This window comes from Somniosus microcephalus, chromosome 28 (genome assembly GCF_052327205.1).
Source record: "Somniosus microcephalus isolate GS21.2 chromosome 28, FLI_Smic_1.0, whole genome shotgun sequence".
In the NCBI taxonomy this organism is placed as follows: domain Eukaryota; kingdom Metazoa; phylum Chordata; class Chondrichthyes; order Squaliformes; family Somniosidae; genus Somniosus; species Somniosus microcephalus.
The window spans coordinates 36,128,661-36,145,681 of NC_141014.1; the positions used below are offsets into that span (position 1 = coordinate 36,128,661).

At 53.4% G+C, this 17,021-nt stretch overlaps 1 pseudogene; it reads left to right on the top strand.

Moving 5' to 3' along the window:
• Window positions 1-17,021, top strand: part of LOC147099553 (G1/S-specific cyclin-D1-like) — a 23,734-nt pseudogene extending 6,713 nt beyond the window's left edge.

Below are 17,021 nucleotides of genomic sequence, written 5' to 3' on the forward strand. Positions count from 1 at the left end.
GTGGAGACCGTGTGCGCCTACACCGCCGCGCTCGTCCAGGCCGGAGGAGCTGAGGGTAAGTCGTTCGGGGGAATTTTTAAACCGGGGCCTGGTTCGATTTCCCCGCCCCGCCGCCCCCCCCCCGCTCCGCCCCCGATTCTGCGGCTGAGGTCGCTGGGTCCAAAAATCCCCTCCGCCTCCCCCGGGGACTCTCGACCGAACGGCACTGTGGGGGCACCTTCACCGCACGGACCGCGGCGGGCTCGGTAAGACTAGGGATGGGCGGGCGATAAATGCCTGGCCTTGCCAGCGATGTCCACATCCCGAGAATGAATAAATAAAAAGAAACTGATCCCAGCAAGGGGAGTAGTGGGGAGAGAGGGAAAGGAGGGCAAGAGAGGGAGGGGGAGAGAGGAGGGGGGGAGAGAGGGAGGGGGGGAGAGGGAGGGGGGAGAGAGGGAGGGGGGAGAGAGGGAGGGGGGAGAGAGGGAGGGGGGAGAGAGGGAGGGGGAGAGAGGGAGGGGGAGAGAGGGGAGAGGGAGGGGGGAGAGAGGGGAGAGGGAGGGGGAGAGAGGGAGAGGGAGGGGGGAGAGAGGGAGGGGGGAGGAGAGAGAGGGGCGGTGGGGAGAGGGGGAGGGGGGTGGGGAGAGAGGGAGGGGGTGGGGAGAGAGGGAGGGAGTGGGGGAGGGGGAGGGGGTGGGGAGAGGGGGAGGGGGTGGGGAGAGGGGGAGGGGGTGGGGAGAGAGGGGAGGGGGTTGGGAGAGGGGAGGGGGTGGGGAGAGGGGAGGGGGTGGGGAGAGAGAGGGGAGGGGGAGAGGGAGGGGGAGGGGGGAGAGGGAGGGGGAGGGGGGAGGGGAGAGGGCGAGGGGGAGGGGGAGAGGGCAGGGGAGAGAGTGAGGGGAGGTGGGGAGAGGGGGAGGGGGTGGGGAGAGGGGGAGGGTGTGGGGAGAGGGGGAGGGGTGGGGAGAGAGGGAGGGGGTGGGGAGAGGCGAGGGGTGGGGAGAGAGGGAGGGAGAGAGGTGGAGGGGAGAGAGTGGAGGGGGAGAGGGGGAGAGGGAGGGGGAGAGGGCAGGGGAGGAGAGTGAGGGGAGGTGGGGAGAGGGGGAGGGGGTGGGGAGAGGGGGGAGGGGGGTGGGGAGAGAGGGAGGGGGTGGGGAGAGGCGAGGGGTGGGGAGAGAGGGGAGGGGGAGAGGGTGGAGGGGGAGAGGTGGAGGGGGAGAGGGAGGGGGAGAGGGAGGGGGAGAGGGAGGGGGAGAGAGAGGGGAGGGGGAGAGAGAGGGGAGGGGGAGAGAGAGGGGAGAGGGGAGGGGAGGGGGAGAGGGAGGGGGAGGGGAGGGGAGGGGGAGAGGGAGGGGGAGAGAGTGGGGAGGGGGGAGAGGGAGGGGGGAGAGAGAGGGGAGGGGGGAGAGGGAGCGGGAGAGAGAGGGGAGGGGGCTAGAGAGAAAGGGGGGGGAGAGAGAGGGGAGGGGAGAGAGAGAGGGGGAGGGGGAAAGATGGGAGGGGGAGAGGGGAGGGGGAGAGGGAGAGGGGGAGGGGGAAGATGGGAGGGGGAGAGGGGAGGGGGAGGGGGAGAGGGGAGGGGGGTGAGGGAGAGAGCGGGGGAGAGGGTGAGGGGGTGAGGGGAGAGAGAGGGAGGGAGAGAGTGAGAGGGAGGGGGAGAGAGGGAGGGAGGGGGAGAGAGAGGGGAGGGGGAGAGAGAGGGGAGGGGGAGAGAGAGGGGAGGGGGAGTGAGGAGGGGGAGGAGAGAGGGGGGGGTGAGTGAGAGGGGAGGGGGAGAGGTGAGGGAGAGAGGAGGGGAGGGGGAGGGGGAATGATGGTGAGGGGGAGGGGGAAAGATGGGAGGGGAGAGGGGAGGGGGAGAGGGGAGGGGGGAGTGGGAGAGAGCGGGGGAGAGGGTGTGGGGGTGAGGGGGAGGAGTGAGGGAGGGGGTGGGAGGGAGGGGGGAGTGTGAGGGGTGGGGGGAGAGAGTGGGAGGGGAGAGGTGGGTGGGGTGAGAGAGGGGTGGGGGAGTGAGTGGGTGAGGGGTGAGGTAGGGGAGGGGGGAGAGAGAGGGAGGGGGAGAGAGAGGGGAGGGGGAGAGATAGGGGGGGAAGAGGGAGGGGAGGAGGGGGAGGGGTAGAGAGGAGGGGGAGGGGGTGGAGTGGGGAGGGGAGAGAGAGAGGGGAGTGGGTGGGGGATAGATGGGAGGGGGAGAGGGAGGGGGGGAGAGGGAGAGAGCGGGGGTGAGTGGTGTGGGGTGTGAGGGGGGTGGAGGTGGGGAGGGGGGTGAGAGAGAGGGAGAGGGAGCGGAGAGAGGGGAGGGGGAGGAGAGTGGGGTGGGGGTGAGGGAGCGGTGAGAGAGAGGGGAGGGGGCTAGAGAGAGAGGGGGGGGGAGAGGGGAGGGGAGAGAGAGGGGAGGGGAGAGAGAGAGGGAGAGGGAGGGGGAGGGGGAGGGGAGTGGGAGAGGGGGAGGGGGAAAGATGGGAGGGGGAGAGGGAGAGAGCGGGGGAGAGGGGGAGAGAGAGGGAGAGGAGAGAGAGGGAGGTGGGGAGGGAGGGGAAAGAGAGGGAGGGGGAAGAGAGGGAGGGGGAGTGAGAGTGAGGGAGGGGGTGAGGGGAGGGGAGGGGGTGAGAGAGGGAGGGAGGGGTGAGAGAGGGAGGGGAGAGGGGGGAGGGTGGAGATGGGGAGGAGGGAGAGAGCGGGGGAGGGGGAGAGAGGGAGGGAGGGGGAGAGGGGGAGAGAGCGGGGGAGGGGGAGAGGGGTGCTACAATTAGCATTACTGCTCCTGAGCTATTGTGTGGGTACGGCGGGGGTGGGGGGGGTGGGGGGAGAGGTGGCTGAAAGAAGAATAATTGTAGAATCATACAGCACAGAAGGAGGCCGTTCGGCCCATCGTGCCTGTGCCAGCTCTTTGAACGAGCTCTCCAATTAGTCCCACTCCCCCCTGCTCTTTCCCCCATAGATCTGCAAAAGAATTTTTCGAATTTCTTTTCAAAAGTTACTATTGAATCTGCTTCCACCGCCCTTTCAGGCCGCACATTCCAGGTCACAACAACTCGCTGCGTAAAAAAACTATTCTCCTCATCTTCCCTCTGGTTCTTTTGCCAATTTTCTTAAATCTGTGGTTACCGACCCTCCTGCCACTGGAAACAGTTTAGAGAGAATTTACAGCACAGAAACAGGCCATTCGGCCCAACTGGTCCGTGCCGGTGTCCATGCTCCACATGAGCCTCCTCCCACCCCTCTACATCTCACCCCATCAGCATATCCTTTGATTCCTTTCTCCCTCGTGTGTTTATTTAACTTCCCCTTAAACACTATTCGTCTCAACCACTCCCTGTGGTAGCGAGTTCCACATTCTCACCACTCTCTGGGTAAATAAAGAGAAGCTTCTTTACCCAATCAAAACCCTTCATCATTTTGAACGCCTCTTTAAACCAGACACACGCCCACACACCCAGACACACGCCCAGACACCCAGACACACGCCCAGACACCCAGACACCCACACACCCACACACCCAGACACGCCCAGACACACGCCCACACACCCAGACACACGCCCAGACACCCAGACACCCACACACCCACACACCCAGACACGCACACACACCCAGACACACACTCACACCCAGACACACGCCCAGACACCCAGACACACGCTCACACCCAGACACACGCTCACACCCAGACACACACTCACACCCAGACACACGCCCAGACACCCAGACACACGCTCACACCCAGACACACGCCCACACCCAGACACACGTGCACACCCAGACACACGCCCAGACACCCAGACACACGCTCACACCCAGACACACGCTCAGACCCAGACACACGCCCACACCCAGACACACGCCCAGACACCCAGACACACGCTCACACCCAGACACACACTCACACCCAGACACACGCCCACACCCAGACACACGCCCACACCCAGACACACGCCCAGACACCCAGACACACGCTCACACCCAGACACACGCTCAGACCCAGACACACGCCCACACCCAGACACACGCTCAGACCCAGACACACGCCCACACCCAGACACACGCCCAGACACACGCTCACACCCAGACACACGCTCAGACCCAGACACACGCCCACACCCAGACACACGCCCAGACACCCAGACACACGCTCACACCCAGACACACGCCCAGACACACGCTCACACCCAGACACACGCGCACACCCAGACACACGCGCACACCCAGACACACGCTCAGACCCAGACACACGCCCACACCCAGACACACGCCCAGACACACGCTCACACCCAGACACACGCTCACACCCAGACACACGCTCACACCCAGACACACGCTCACACCCAGACACACGCTCACACCCAGACACACGCTCACACCCAGACACACGCGCACACCCAGACACACGCTCACACCCAGACACACACTCACACCCAGACACACGCCCACACCCAGACACACGCCCACACCCAGACACACGCTCACACCCAGACACACGCTCACACCCAGACACACGCTCACACCTGCACACCCAGACACACCCAGACACCGCACACACCCAGACACGCACACACACCCAGACACACGCTCACACCCAGACACACGCCCAGACACCCAGACACACGCTCACACCCGGACACACGCTCACACCCAGACACACCTGCACACCCAGACACACCCAGACACCGCACACACCCAGACACGCACACACCCAGACACACGCTCACACCTGCACACCCAGACACACCCAGACACCGCACACACCCAGACACGCACACACACCCAGACACACACCCAGACACACGCGCACACCCAGACACACACCCAGACACCCAGACACACGCTCACACCCAGACACACGCTCACACCCAGACACACGCTCACACCCAGACACACGCTCACACCCAGACACACGCGCACACCCAGACACATGCTCACACCCAGACACACCCAGACACACGTGTACACCCAGACACACGCGCACACCCAGACACACGTGCACACCCAGACACACCCAGACACACACTCACACCCACACACACGCTCACACCTGCACACCCAGACACACCCAGACACATGCTCACACCCAGACACACGCTCACATCCAGACACACGCTCACACCCAGACACACACCCAGACACACGCTCACACCCAGACACACGCTCACACCCAGACACACGCTCACACCCAGACACACGCCCAGACACCCAGACACACGCTCACACCCAGACACACGCCCAGACACACGCTCACACCCAGACACACGCTCACACCCAGACACACGCCCAGACACCCAGACACACGCTCACACCCAGACACACGCTCACACCCAGACACACGCTCACACCCAGACACACGCGCACACCCAGACACACGCTCACACCCAGACACACGCTCACACCCAGACACACGCTCACACCCAGACACACGCTCACACCCAGACACACACACACACCCAGACACACACACACACCCAGACACATGCACACACCCTGATGCATAGCCACATGTGCACGTTTCCACCAGAGGTCACTGGACAGCGATCAGGCCAAGTTGTCCCTCCCTCACCTGATGGGGCCTAATTCAACTCTAGCACCAACCCTCTTCCCCCCACCCCCCCACCCCCACCCCGACGGAGATCCGCTGACTCGGCACAGACATGGGGGTCAACCCTGGGACCCGAGGAAGGGAGGCTGAGGGGTTGGGAGGACCTGGACCTTGGGTCAGGGCTGTGCTCTCTCCTGGGACATTGCCGGGTTCTGCGTTGTGCGTTGCGATGGGTTTCATTCTCCATCTCTCTCTCTGTCTCTCCCTCTCTGCAGACGATGGAGCTGCTGCTTTTGAACAAACTGAAGTGGGACATCGCAGCTCCGACAGCCCAGGAGTTCGTGGAGCATTTAATAGGAGCCATGGGCCTACCGAAGGCCAAAGAGGAGGTTGTCCGAAAACACACGGAGACGTTCATCGCACTCTGCACAATAGGTAGCTGAACAAATACCTGCCCAGGCCGCGGATCAGCGAGTCCCCTGTACATAACACTGGCTGTTTGGTGGGACGGGGAGAGGAGCGCAGACAGAAGCAAGAACCAAATAACTCCGGGACTCAGCTGTAAATAACTCCAGGTCTCACCTGTAAATAACTCGGGGTCGCACCTGTAAATAACTCCGGGTCTCACCTGTAAATAACTCCGGGTCTCACCTGTAAATAACCCGAGGTCTCACCTGTAAATAACTCCGGGTCTCACCTGTAAATAACTCCGGGACTCACCTGTAAATAACTCCGGGTCTCACCTGTAAATAACTCGGGGTCTCACCTGTAAATAACTCAGGGTCTCACCTGTAAATAACTCAGGGTCTCACCTGTAAATAACTCCAGGTCTCACCTGTAAATAACTCCAGGTCTCACCTGTAAATAACCCCAGGTCTCACCTATAAATAACTCCAGGCCTCACCTGTAAATAACTTGGGGTCCCACCTGTAAATACCTCAGGGGTCTCACCTGTAAATAACTCGGGGTCTCACCTGTAAATAACTCGGGGTCTCACCTGTAAATAACTCGGGGTCTCACCTGTAAATAAATCTGAGTCTCACCTGTAAATAACTCCGGGACTCACCTGTAAATAACTCCAGGTCTCACCTGTAAATAACTCGATATCTCACCTGTAAATAACTCAGGTCTCGCCCGTAAATAACTCGGGGTCTCACCTGTAAATAACTCCGGGTCTCACCTGTAAAAATCTCCAGGTCTCACCTGTAAATAACTCGGGGTCTCACCTGTAAATAACTTGGGGTCTCACCTGTAAATAACTTGGGGTCTCACCTGTAAATAACTCGATATCTCACCTGTAAATAATGCAGGTCTCGCCTGTAAATAACTCGGGGTCTCACCTGTAAATAACTCCGGGTCTCACCTGTAAAAATCTCCAGGTCTCACCTGTAAATAACTCGGGGTCTCACCTGTAAATAACTCAGGGTCTCACCTGTAAATAACTCGGGGTCTCACCTGTAAATAACTCCAGGTCACACCTGTAAATAACTCCAGGTCTCACCTGTAAATAACTCCAGGTCTCACCTGCAAATAACTCCGGTTCTCACCTGTAAATAACTCGATATCTCACCTGTAAATAACTCCAGGTCGCACCTCTAAATAATTCCAGGTCTCGCCTGTAAATAACTCGGGGTCTCACCTGTAAATAACTCGGGGTCTCACCTGTAAATAACTCCGGGTCTCACCTGTAAATAACTCCAGGTCTCACCTGTAAATAACTCGGGGTCTCACCTGTAAATAACTCGGGGTCTCACCTGTAAATAACTCGGGGTCTCACCTGTAAATAACTCCAGGTCACACCTGTAAATAACTCCAGGTCTCGCCTGTAAATAACTCGGGGGCTCACCTGTAAATAACTCCGGGTCTCACCTGTAAATAACTCGGGGTCTCACCTGTAAATAACTCGGGGTCTCACCTGTAAATAACTCGGGGTCTCACCTGTAAATAACTCCAGGTCTCACCTGTAAATAACTCCAGGTCTCACCTGTAAATAACCCCAGGTCTCACCTGTAAATAACTCCAGGTCTCACCTGTAAATAACTCTGGGTCTCACCTGTAAATAACTCCAGGTCTCACCTGTAAATAACCCCAGGTCTCACCTATAAATAACTCCGGGTCTCACCTGTAAATAACTCCGGGTCTCACCTGTAAATAACTCAGGGTCTCACCTGTAAATAACTCGGGGTCTCACCTGTAATTAACTCCGGGTCTCACCTGTAAATAACTCCGGGTCTCACCTGTAAATAACTCCGGGTCTCACCTGTCAAAAGCTCCAGGTCTCACCTGTAAATAACTCCAGGACTCACCTGTAAATAACTCCAGGTCTCAGCTGTAAATAACTCCAGGTCTCACCTGTAAATAACCCCGGGTCTCACCTATAAATAACTCCAGGTCTCACCTGTAAATAACTCCGGGTCTCACCTGTAAATAACTCCGGGTCTCACCTGTAAATAACTCCAGGTCTCACCTGTAAATAACTCCGGGTCTCACCTGTAAATAACCCCAGGTCTCACCTGTAAATAACTCGGGGTCTCACCTGTAAATAACTCGGGGTCTCACCTGTAAATAACTCCAGGTCTCACCTGTAAATAACTCAGGGTCTCACCTGTAAATAACTACGGGTCTCACCTGTAAGTAACTCGGGGTCTCACCTGTAAATAACTCCGGGTCTCACCTGTAAATAACTCCAGGTCTCACCTGTAAATAACTCCAGGTCTCACCTGTAAATAACTCCGGGTCTCACCTGTAAATAACCCCAGCTCTCACCTGTAAATAACTCGGGGTCTCACCTGTAAATAACTCCGGGTCTCACCTGTAAATAACTCAGGGTCTCACCTGTAAATAACTCCGGGTCTCACCTGTAAATAACTCGGGGTCTCACCTGTAAATAACTCCGGGTCTCACCTGTAAATAACTCGGGGTCTCACCTGTAAATAACTCCAGGTCTCACCTGTAAATAACTCCGGGTCTCACCTGTAAATAACCCCAGGTCTCACCTGTAAATAACTCGGGGTCTCACCTGTAAATAACTCCAGGTCTCACCTGTAAATAACCCCGGGTCTCACCTATAAATAACTCCAGGTCTCACCTGTAAATAACTCGGGGTCTCACCTGTAAATAACTCGGGGTCTCACCTGTAAATAACTCGGGGTCTCACCTGTAAATAACTCGGGGTCTCACCTGTAAATAACTCCCGGTCTCACCTGTAAATAACTCCAGGTCTCACCTATAAGTAACCCCAGGTCTCACCTGTAAATAACTCTGAGTCTCACCTGTAAATAACTCCGGGACTCACCTGTAAATAACTCCAGGTCTCACCTGTAAATAACTCGATATCTCACCTGTAAATAACTCAGGTCTCGCCTGTAAATAACTCGGGGTCTCACCTGTAAATAACTCCGGGTCTCACCTGTAAAAATCTCCAGGTCTCACCTGTAAATAACTCGGGGTCTCACCTGCAAATAACTTGGGGTCTCACCTGTAAAAAACTCGGGGTCTCACCTGTAAATAACTCGATATCTCACCTGTAAATAACTCAGGTCTCGCCTGTAAATAACTCGGGGTCTCACCTGTAAATAACTCCGGGTCTCACCTGTAAAAATCTCCAGGTCTCACCTGTAAATAACACGGGGTCTCAGCTGTAAATAACTCGGGGTCTCACCTGTAAATAACTCGGGGTCTCACCTGTAAATAACTCCAGGTCACACCTGTAAATAACTCCAGGTCTCACCTGTAAATAACTCCAGGTCTCACCTGTAAATAACTCCGGTTCTCACCTGTAAATAACTCGATATCTCACCTGTAAATAACTCCAGGTCTCACCTGTAAATAATTCCAGGTTTCGCCTGTAAATAACTCGGGGTCTCACCTGTAAATAACTCGGGGTCTCACCTGTAAATAACTCCGGGTCTCACCTGTAAATAACTCCAGGTCTCACCTGTAAATAACTCGGGGTCTCACCTGTAAATAACTCGGGGTCTCACCTGTAAATAACTTGGGGTCTCACCTGTAAATAACTCCAGGTCACACCTGTAAATAACTCCAGGTCTCACCTGTAAATAACTCCGGGTCTCACCTGTAAATAACTCGGGGTCTCACCTGTAAATAACTCGGGGTCTCACCTGTAAATAACTCGGGGTCTCACCTGTAAATAACTCCAGGTCTCACCTGTAAATAACTCCAGGTCTCACCTGTAAATAACCCCAGGTCTCACCTGTAAATAACTCCGGGTCTCACCTGTATATAACTCCAGGTCTCACCTGTAAATAACTCCAGGTCTCACCTGTAAATAACCCCAGGTCTCACCTATAAATAACTCCAGGTCTCACCTGTAAATAACTCCGGGTCTCACCTGTAAATAACTCCGGGTCTCACCTGTAAATAACTCTGGGGTCTCACCTGTAAATAACTCGGGGTCTCACCTGTAAATAACTCCGGGTCTCACCTGTAAAAATCTCCAGGTCTCACCTGTAAATAACTCGGGGTCTCAGCTGTAAATAACTCGGGGTCTCACCTGTAAATAACTCGGGGTCTCACCTGTAAATAACTCCAGGTCACACCTGTAAATAACTCCAGGTCTCACCTGTAAATAACTCCAGGTCTCACCTGTAAATAACTCCGGTTCTCACCTGTAAATAACTCGATATCTCACCTGTAAATAACTCCAGGTCTCACCTGTAAATAATTCCAGGTTTCGCCTGTAAATAACTCGGGGTCTCACCTGTAAATAACTCGGGGTCTCACCTGTAAATAACTCCGGGTCTCACCTGTAAATAACTCCAGGTCTCACCTGTAAATAACTCGGGGTCTCACCTGTAAATAACTCGGGGTCTCACCTGTAAATAACTTGGGGTCTCACCTGTAAATAACTCCAGGTCACACCTGTAAATAACTCCAGGTCTCACCTGTAAATAACTCCGGGTCTCACCTGTAAATAACTCGGGGTCTCACCTGTAAATAACTCGGGGTCTCACCTGTAAATAACTCGGGGTCTCACCTGTAAATAACTCCAGGTCTCACCTGTAAATAACTCCAGGTCTCACCTGTAAATAACCCCAGGTCTCACCTGTAAATAACTCCAGGTCTCACCTGTAAATAACTCCGGGTCTCACCTGTATATAACTCCAGGTCTCACCTGTAAATAACTCCAGGTCTCACCTGTAAATAACCCCAGGTCTCACCTATAAATAACTCCAGGTCTCACCTGTAAATAACTCCGGGTCTCACCTGTAAATAACTCCGGGTCTCACCTGTAAATAACTCTGGGGTCTCACCTGTAAATAACTCGGGGTCTCACCTGTAAATAACTCCGGGACTCACCTGTAAATAACTCCGGGTCTCACCTGTAAATAACTCCGGGTCTCACCTGTAAAAAGCTCCAGGTCTCACCTGTAAATAACTCCAGGACTCAACCTGTAAATAACTCCAGGTCTCAGCTGTAAATAACTCCAGGTGTCACCTGTAAATAACCCCGGGTCTCACCTATAAATAACTCCAGGTCTCACCTGTAAGTAACTCCGGGTCTCACCTGTAAATAACTCCGGGTCTCACCTGTAAATAACTCCAGGTCTCACCTGTAAATAACTCTGGGTCTCACCTGTAAATAACCCCAGGTCTCACCTGTAAATAACTCGGGGTCTCACCTGTAAATAACTCCGGGTCTCACCTGTAAATAACTCGGGGTCTCACCTGTAAATAACTCCGGGTCTCACCTGTAAATAACTCGGGGTCTCACCTGTAAATAGCTCCGGGTCTCACCTGTAAATAACTCCGGGTCTCACCTGTAAATAACTCCAGGTCTCACCTGTAAATAACTCCGGGTCTCACCTGTAAATAACCCCAGGTCTCACCTGTAAATAACTCGGAGTCTCACCTGTAAATAACTCCGGGTCTCACCTGTAAATAACTCGGGGTCTCACCTGTAAATAACTCCGGGTCTCACCTGTAAATAACTCGGGGTCTCACCTGTAAATAACTCCTGGTCTCACCTGTAAATAACTCGGGGTCTCACCTGTAAATAACTCCGGGTCTCACCTGTAAATAACTCGGGGTCTCACCTGTAAATAACTCCAGGTCTCACCTGTAAATAACTCCGGGTCTCACCTGTAAATAACCCCAGGTCTCACCTGTAAATAACTCGGGGTCTCACCTGTAAATAATTCCAGCTCTCACCTGTAAATAACCCCGGGTCTCACCTATAAATAACTCCAGGTCTCACCTGTAAATAACTCCGGGTCTCACCTGTAAATAACTCAGGGTCTCACCTGTAAATAACTCGGGGTCTCACCTGTAAATAACTCCAGGTCTCACCTGTAAATAACTCCAGGTCTCACCTGTAAATTACTCCAGGTCTCACCTGTAAATAACTCGGGGTCTCTCCTATAAATAACTCCAGGTCTCACCTGTAAATAACTCCGGGTCTCACCTGTAAATAACTCTGGGTCTCACCTGTAAATAACTCCAGGTCTCACCTGTAAATAACTCCGGTTCTCACCTGTAAATAACTCGATATCTCACCTGTAAATAACTCCAGGTCTCACCTGTAAATAATTCCAGGTCTCGCCTGTAAATAACTCGGGGTCTCACCTGTAAATAACTCGGGGTCTCACCTGTAAATAACTCCGGGTCTCACCTGTAAATAACTCCAGGTCTCACCTGTAAATAACTCGGGGTCTCACCTGTAAATAACTCGGGGTCTCACCTGTAAATAACTTGGGGTCTCACCTGTAAATAACTCCAGGTCACACCTGTAAATAACTCCAGGTCTCACCTGTAAATAACTCCAGGTCTCACCTGTAAATAACTCGGGGTCTCACCTGTAAATAACTCGGGGTCTCACCTGTAAATAACTCGGGGTCTCACCTGTAAATAACTCCAGGTCTCACCTGTAAATAACTCCAGGTCTCACCTGTAAATAACCCCAGGTCTCACCTGTAAATAACTCCAGGTCTCACCTGTAAATAACTCCGGGTCTCACCTGTATATAACTCCAGGTCTCACCTGTAAATAACTCCAGGTCTCACCTGTAAATAACCCCAGGTCTCACCTATAAATAACTCCAGGTCTCACCTGTAAATAACTCCGGGTCTCACCTGTAAATAACTCCGGGTCTCACCTGTAAATAACTCTGGGGTCTCACCTGTAAATAACTTGGGGTCTCACCTGTAAATAACTCGGGGTCTCACCTGTAAATAACTCCGGGACTCACCTGTAAATAACTCCGGGTCTCACCTGTAAATAACTCCGGGTCTCACCTGTAAAAAGCTCCAGGTCTCACCTGTAAATAACTCCAGGACTCAACCTGTAAATAACTCCAGGTCTCAGCTGTAAATAACTCGGGGTCTCACCTGTAAATAACTCCGGGTCTCACCTGTAAATAACTCGGGGTCTCACCTGTAAATAACTCGGGATCTCACCAGTAAATAACTCCGGGTCTCACCTGTAAATAACTCCGGGTCTCACCTGTAAATAACTCCGGGTCTCACCTGTAAAAAGCTCCAGGTCTCACCTGTAAATAACTCCGGGTCTCACCTGTAAATAACTCCGGGTCTCACCTGTAAATAACTCCGGGTCTCACCTGTAAATAACTCCGGGTCTCACCTGTAAATAACTCCGGGTCTCACCTGTAAATAACCCCAGGTCTCACCTGTAAATAACTCGGGGTCTCACCTGTAAATAACTCCGGGTCTCACCTGTAAATAACTCGGGGTCTCACCTGTAAATAACTCCGGGTCTCACCTGTAAATAACTCGGGGTCTCACCTGTAAATAACTCCGGGTCTCACCTGTAAATAACTCCGGGTCTCACCTGTAAATAACTCCGGGTCTCACCTGTAAATAACTCCGGGTCTCACCTGTAAATAACCCCGGGTCTCACCTGTAAATAACTCGGGGTCTCACCTGTAAATAACTCCGGGTCTCACCTGTAAATAACTCGGGGTCTCACCTGTAAATAACTCCGGGTCTCACCTGTAAATAACTCGGGGTCTCACCTGTAAATTACTCCAGGTCTCACCTGTAAATAACTCCGGGTCTCACCTGTAAATAACTCCGGGTCTCACCTGTAAATAACTCGGGGTCTCACCTGTAAATAACTCCAGGTCTCACCTGTAAATAACTCCAGGTCTCACCTGTAAATTACTCCAGGTCTCACCTGTAAATAACTCGGGGTCTCACCTGTAAATAACTCGGGGTCTCACCTGTAAATAACTCCAGGTCTCACCTGTAAATAACCCCGGGTCTCACCTATAAATAACTCCAGGTCTCACCTGTAAATAACTCCGGGTCTCACCTGTAAATAACTCTGGGTCTCACCTGTAAATAACTCTGGGTCTCACCTGTAAATAAACCCAGGTCTCACCTGTAAATAACTCAGGGTCTCACCTGTAAATAACTCCGGGTCTCACCTGTAAATAACTCGGGGTCTCACCTGTAAATAACTCGGGGTCTCACCTGTAAATAACTCCGGGTCTCACCTGTAAATAACTCGGGGTCTCACCTGTAAATAACTCCGGGTCTCACCTGTAAATAACTCGGGGTCTCACCTGTAAATAACTCGGGGTCTCACCTGTAAATAACTCCGGGTCTCACCTGTAAATAACTCCGGGTCTCACCTGTAATTGTGAGCGATTTTCGTGTCTGGGCTGGATTAGCAAAAGGCTGAAAGTCTCATGCGACTAATCCCTGGGATCTTTTTCAGATTATGAATTTGTTTCGTACCCGCCGTCCATGATCGGCGCCGCCAGTCTGGCCGCCGCGGTGACCGGCCTCCACCTTGGGCAGCACGGGCTTTCCCTCGCCAACTGTGAGCTCACCGACCGCCTCGCGCATTCCATCCGCTGCGATCCCGTAAGTATGACCGGAAAACCCAACGCCCCGATCACGGAGCGGATCTCCATCGACCGCCGAGATTGGCGATGAAGATCACTCTTCCTTTTTGGCTTACCCCACAGTCCTCCTTTATCTATCACCGTTTCCTGACCTCAATGTCTCCATTCATAAACTGGCTCCATGGGGCTCGCTTCCCTCTTTCATGCCGAATCCCAACTGTCAGCAACTCTTAACTCTACGTGAAACCCAGAGACACAAGAACAGAAGAATTAGGAGCAGGAGTCAGCCATTCGGCCCCTCGAGCCTGCTCCGCCATTCAATAAGATCAACTGATCTTCGACCTCAACTCCACTTTCCCGCCCGACCTCCATATCCCTCGATTCCCCTAGAGTCCAAAAATCTATCGATCTCTGTCTTGAATATACTCAAAGACTCAGCATCCATAGCCCTCTGGGGTAGAGAATTCCCAAGATTCACCACCCTCTGAGTGAAGAAATTCCTCCTCATCTCAGTCTTAAATGGCCGACCCCTTATCCTGAGACTGTGACCCCTGGTTCTAGACTCCCCAGCCAGGGGAAACATCCTCTCAGCGTCTACCCTGTCAAGCCCTCTAAGAATTTTATATGTTTCAATGAGGTCACCTCTCATTCTTCTAAGCTCTAGGGAACATAGGCCTAGTCTACTCAATCTCTCCTCATGGGACAATCCCCCCATCCCAGGAACCAGTATCAATGAGATCACCACACCCCCCAAGACGTGAAACACTGTTCCCCAATCTGGGGAGGCTTTTCCGACACCTCTCCCGCTCCTGGAACGGGTACAGAAAAATGAGGTTCTCTTCCCTCCCTCCTTTTCTTCCCCACTCCTCGATCACCCACTCGCTCCCCTCCCATTCCAGGAACTCGAGCCCACAATCCCCCAGCAGTACCTTCACCGCACGGACGGCATCGGCTCAAGAAGGCGGCTCACCACCACCACCTTCTCAAGGGGCAATAAATGCTGGGCCTTGCCAGCGACGCCCACATCCCATAAACTAATATAAAAAAAATCAGAGCTGACACACTCCAGTGCAGTACTGAGGGAGCGCCGCACTGTCAGAGGTGCCGTCTTTCGAATGAGACGTTAAACCGAGGCCCCGTCTGCTCTCTCAGGTAGATGTAAAAGATCCCATGGCCACTATTTTGAAGAAGAGCAGGGGGAGTTCTCCCCGGGGTCAATATTTATCCCTCAACCAACATCACTCAAAAACAAAAAAAACGGGATGTTCCCGATGGCGGGGGAGTCCAGAACCAGGGGTCACAGTCTAAGGATAAGGGGTAAGCCATTTAGGAAAGAGATGAGGAGGAATTTCTTCACCTAGAGAGTGGTGAACCTGTGGAATTCTCTACCACAGAAGGCAGTTGAGGCCAGTTCATTAAATATATTCAAGAAGGAGTTGGATATATTTCTTAAGGCTAAAGGGATCAAGGGATATGGGGAGAAAGCAGGGACAGGGTACTGAATTTGGATGATCAGCCATGATCTCATTGAATGGCGGAGCGGGCTCGAGGGGCCGAATGGCCTACTCCTGCTCCTATCTTCTGTGTTTCTATCTGGTCATCATCACATTGCAGTTTGTGGGAGCTTGCTGTGCGCAAATTGGCTGCCGCGGCTTTGGTGAGACCGCACCTTGAGTATTGTGTGCAGTTTTGGTCACCTTACCTGAGGAAGGACGTTCTTGCCATGGAGGGAGTGCAGCGAAGATTCACCAGACTGATACCTGGGATGGCAGGAATGACGTATGAGGAGAGATTGTGTCGATTGGGCTTATACTCACTGGAGTTTAGAAGATTGAGAGGGGATCTCATCGAAACCTATAAAATTCTGTCAGGTCTGGACAGACTAGATGCAGGAAGGATGTTTCTGATGGCCGGGGAGTCCAGAACCAGGGGTCACAGTCTAAGGATAAGGGGTAAACCATTTAGGACTGAGATGAGGAGGAATTTCTTCACCCAGAGAGTGGTGAACCTGTGGAATTCTCTGCCACAGAGGGCGGTGGAGGCCAGTTCATTAAATATATTCAAGAAAGAGTTGGATATATTTCTTGAGGCTAAAGGGATCAAGGGATATGGGGAAAAGGCAGGGACAGGGCACTGAGTTTGGATGATCAGCCATGATCACATTGAATGGCGGAGCAGGCTCGAGGGGCCGAATGGCCTACTCCTGCTCCTATCTTCTATGTTTATGTCTATGACTACACTTCAAAAGTACTTCATTGGCTGCAAAGCGCTTTGGGAGGTCCTGAGGTCGTGAAAGGCCCAGTATAAATGCAAGTGCTTTCTTATATTGATCAATGCATAAATACTTAAGTCAAGACTTGTAGAGAATTAGCTCTGGGCCAAGGAGAGTGAGAAAGTCTAAAACCTGTTTTCCTCCCTCGCTCCCCAGGAGTGTTTGCGAGCCTGTCAGGAGCAGGTGGAGATCGCTCTACAGGCCCGCCTACGCCAAGCACAGCCGGACACTCTACCCCAGCACATGAAGTCTGAAGAGCTGGAACGTTCTAGAACACCCACGGACATTCAGGACGTAAGCTTGTGACGGCAATCGGAGACTGGGGGAAGCCGCAGTGGCGGAGCGGCTTCGGAGAGGGAGAGTCCGGGTACCATGGGGGATCTACCGCCCCCCCCCCCCTTGTCCCAGCTCGGC